This window comes from Mercenaria mercenaria, chromosome 4 (assembly GCF_021730395.1).
Source record: "Mercenaria mercenaria strain notata chromosome 4, MADL_Memer_1, whole genome shotgun sequence".
Lineage (NCBI taxonomy): Eukaryota > Metazoa > Mollusca > Bivalvia > Venerida > Veneridae > Mercenaria > Mercenaria mercenaria.
The window spans coordinates 97,706,093-97,711,213 of NC_069364.1; positions in this window are offsets into that span (position 1 = coordinate 97,706,093).

Below are 5,121 nucleotides of genomic sequence, written 5' to 3' on the forward strand. Positions count from 1 at the left end.
CTTCAGTTAATAGACAACCACAATTCCATTCAAATAAATTATTTTTTAAAAGATAATGATCTATAACATTTTGTAATTTATCAATGACATGATTTTTATATTCATTGCTAACTATTTGATCAAGTTTTGATTTAATAACATTTCTTCTTTTAAGAACTTTCTTATATGAATTTTTATCTGGATTCATTATTTCTCCTAAACTGCTAGATAATTTTGGCATAATCATTCTATCTACCTTTCTATTAACCATCTATATATAATATACTTATAGAAAAAAATCTCTAAAAACGCATCTAAAGAACATTTAAAAAATAGGTAACATTATCTATATCTTTAAAATAAGATTTTAAAGCCATTTTTTCTAAATTGTTATCAACTGTTAAAATTTTAATACCTTCTTGAGACATTCTGTTTAACCATTCTTCGTGTAATTTGTGTAGTTTTTCTAAATAATCTAAACCAACTCTATTTTCTTCCGTTCTGTTTCTTTTTTGAAGCCATTTAAAGCATATTTCTGGGTCGGTTTTAACATAAACAAGTCCATCAATTGGGTTTTTTCCGTATGGTTTTATAATATGATCAGTTAAGAAAAGATTGTATACTGCCCACTCGGGGTCATTTATAACACCATTGTCGTGATGTTGTTTTGTAAAAACGTTACTGTTAGTTAAATAACAACGTTCAAGGACAGAAACACCATCAAACTGTTTAGCAGAAGATAACATTTTTATATGACTGTTTAAAGTTGTTAGCTGAAAAGGAAATAAATATTTGGAAGGTTCTTGAGCAGCAAGTTCAAAAAGGTTATATGAATTATAACTTGCGAAGCTGGAACCTTCGGTTGCACGTGGATCCATAACATTTTGCCATTCGTGAATTGGTTCTGGAATTATATTAAAATTAGGATTATATTCTTTAATAATATCTAAAAATGTACTTTTTCCTGATGCAATATTACCTTCAACTGATATAATTTTTCTCATTTATATAAAATACTTATAGAAAAAATCTTTAATTAAAGTTAATACAGCTCTTCTTCTTTTTTACTTTTATATCCGTTAAGTTTAAATTCCTTCATATGCATTTCAAGAGGTGTTGAATATTTTTTTTCTTTCTGCATTTCTAATAGTATTGTAAAAATATCCTGAATAACTTGTTTATCTTCTTCTTTATTTACTTTTCCAGGATCATTAGGGTCATGAACAGCTAAAGCTGCAATCCGTGCTTTTGTTATTAGTTGTTTTATTTTGTGATGATGTGCTTTTAAAATAAATTTCTTGGAATAGCTGGAACAAGTGCTAATGCAGCTGATCAACTAAAAACACCTGCTGTAATATATAATCCGGTACTTACTCTCCCACAAAATTTATAACTTTTTCTGTAAGCAGCAGCTAGTTTAGTTAAGTGAATGATTAACTGATCTATTGTTTCTATTCCATTATTATTAGAAATAAGATTTTTATTACTCATTTATATAATTAAACTTTTTATTTTCTAAATTAAATTTGTTCAAGATCGCTAAACGGAACCCAACTATTAAATTCTTCACTATAACCTTTTCATTTTACTAAAGCTTGTTTTTTCTTATAGTCTCGTCTAATAACTTTTTCTATTCTAAAAACTTCTTGTGTAGTAGGTAAAAGTTCTTGTTCATAAAATGAACCTTGAATTATTTCATCATTTAAATCTTTAATAGTGTATGTTCTGGGATTTGTATTATTAATTTTATAAATTATAAATATTTCCTCTGTCCAATTCGGTGTATATCCTTTTTCAAAATGTCTTTTAAGTTTACTTAAGCGAACTCGATCACCAATTTTAAATTTTGCTTAACTCTTTGGTATCTTTAAATCACCATATAAATTAAAGTAAACAGTATCTTTATTTAAGTTTTTACTAGCTTCAGTTGGTGTCATTTTTATACTAGAATGTTTTGTTTTGTTATATTTATCAACCATATCCTGCAAATTATTTAAATAAGTATAAGTATTATTTGCTGTAAAATATTTCTACATTATTCTTTTTAAACTTCTACTAAATCTTTCTATTACTACAGCCTTTCCTTCATTAAATGTATGGTATATATTAATCTTATTTTTATTCAAAAATGATTCAAACTTTTTATTATAAAATTCTTTTCCTTCATCTACCCATAAATTTACTGGTAATCGTCCTTCTAAAATTATTTTTTCAAATGCTTCAGTAACAGATTCTCCAGTTTTATTCTTTAATGGAATAACCCAAGCATATTTACTAAATATATCAATAACGGTTAACAAGTATTTTACTCCTTTATTATATTTTGAAAAAGCTTGCATGTCAACTAAATCAGCTGACCAAGTATCATCAATATCATTAACTATCACTCTTCGTTTCCTAAATTTTCTTTTAATTGGTTTGTGTAATTCTTCTGCTAATTCATCGCTCCAGCGGTAGCTCAGATTTACCGGCTCTGCAGTGATTCCGGGGGTATACTCTACCCCCTTTTCCCGTTTTTTGACTTTTGGTTTTGTCCAAGACCAAGTGTGTATTTAGTTTTAATTATAGGTTTCACAACTAAATGTTTTGCAATCTTTTCTCCAAATGTTTTTGATTTAGTTTTATTTAAATTGGAAAGCATTTGCTTATCACATGTACCCTTTTTTACACCACTGTCATTGCAAAAATCATGGTCCATACATACTGCATCCAGTTCATTGACAGGGGGTCCATTATCTAGGGGATTTCCTGGCCCACAATAATTATATCCTGGAAGTGTTAAACCTTTCTTAGGTAATAAAGGTAACATTGCTTTGTGAATATCTAAATTACCCCCTGTACTTTTAACAAACTTTGATTTCATTTTTCCACAAGATGAACAAGTAGCCCTTATCATTTTTCTCCCGTTTTTTGTTGTAACATAATGAGGATTTATATTATCAGTAAATCTTCTTTCTTTCAAACAATATATTTTATTCTGTAAACTCATCTATATCATATGTATTTAAAACTTTTAATTGGGTTTAAAACCTGTGGATTTTAAATTGTCCGGCATTGGATTTTTTAGAATAGGGGCAAGGGGTCAGGGGGGGGGGGGTCAAGGTTGTTTTCGCACAAACAATTACTATACTACTCATGTTTGGAACATATATTAAGATATATATCTCCACGCACAAAACATACTATTAAGTTATGTATTTCGACATTGCTTTCCAGCTTAATGATTTTATAATGAACAGTTTTTAACTTTTCCAAACTAAATTTGTTTATACATGTATTATCTCCCAATCCATTCAGTTGAATTTCTAAATATTCACTTCCGTCTCTATCGTATTTATCAATGTTTTATTTAATTTTGTTAATACTATGATTGTAAAATATTTCGGTAATGATACATTTTTCTTTTTTTTTGAAGCATTTGTATTCCGTTCTGAACGTTTTAATATTTGTAAACTCTTATACTATATTGTTGAACTGTTCTGTTTCGTTTTTTGAAAGACATGTTTGGATAGCAATATTAATCGCATCACTTGAAAATTTCGACAAATCTTTTAAATCCATAATTTCATTATTCTACAGATCAATTACGTTGTCTGTGTCACATCTTTCAGTTGTTAAACAGTCTGAGTGGAAATGGTTTCACCTTGCGGTGTACAAAATTTATCCCATTGACACTGGTTGAATTTTTCTTTGTCCTGGATTTTTATGAACTTTAATCTCCAAGTCCAAGCTTAGAAATCACTTTCACACGATCTATTAACTCCAGACACATTATGCCGATGATTCGCTATGTATTTTGTTACATAATTCAGAAACGTCAACATGTACACGGAAGTTACCAATTCAATTCTATACATATCTCCTCCATCATTTTCCTTTTTTCTTAATTAAAGTTCCAATATTTATCTGTTGTTATCCATTTTAATTCTACTTCTTTATGACAAATAGCTTTGATAATGTATAAAAGAAGTGATGCTGAAGCTACTTTTAGATCTCATCTATACAGGTAACTCCGCCTTTCCGATACGAATAAAAATACTGAATGAACTTGTTAACATTGGCTGCATCACCGAGAAATGATGATTTAAATACTCATAAATACTGTTTAGCCCGGCTTAGAAGTCATCAGATCTTGCACGTTTTAGTAGAGACAAGCCATGAACATAAAATGATTGAAATTTATGTTAAATAGAATTCTGGATATGGAACACTGACTTTTCGCACCTTCTCTTGTCAAGGGCAGACAACTCATATAAAGGATATTTTCAGCAAATTTCTTTTTAAATCGTCATATTTCGCTCAATTTTTAATGAATCTTTAAGATATTTTGGATTTAAGTGTTTTGCTCTCAAGCCTATTCATGCGCAGCGACTTCCGTTATTTTGATAAAAATGCCCTTAGTAGTGATATTTTTTAACACATCCTGACGTAATTGTTATATAATTTATCTTTATAGGAATGCAAAATTGAAAAAATGTAAATAAATAATATATTTCAGAAAAAGGAAAAAATATTCGAACCGACTTGACGTGGTATCATGCAACGTGTCTACGGTGTGATATGCCAGTGTGGCAACACTATAAAGTTGGGCATTGTGCTCACTGCTACCAGTAGACACCGCCGTTTATAAGACTGAAAAATTGTTGAAAAACACGTTAAACCCGAACACACACAGATCCTTGACGACATCCATCAAATGCTAGTATTTGCCTATTTTCTATTTTGTGTTGCCTGCTTTTCCTGTGCGACTGACGTAATAATTGTGACGTCAGGAAATTTAAAATGTATTGATATATAAAAATACACAATAATCAGATAGGAAAATGAATTAGGTTGCATTAGAATCTGCGATAAACAACGGTTGACGCGCGGACCGTTATGACAGCATTATGAAGTCCATTATGACGTCAAGTGGTGATATGACGTCCAGTTTATTACTACTTGGATAAATGAAGCCCAGCAAAATTTTATCATGAAATTTCAATGACCATGTAAGAATAAAAATAAAGAAGGCCGTCGAGTTGTTTTTCACCTGATTTATCATAGTTCAGAGCTCAGATGCGCAGTAATGAACCAAAATGTTTTAATATATCTGATTAAAATGCGATATATTTAACGGCGTGATTTATATAAAGACATGGG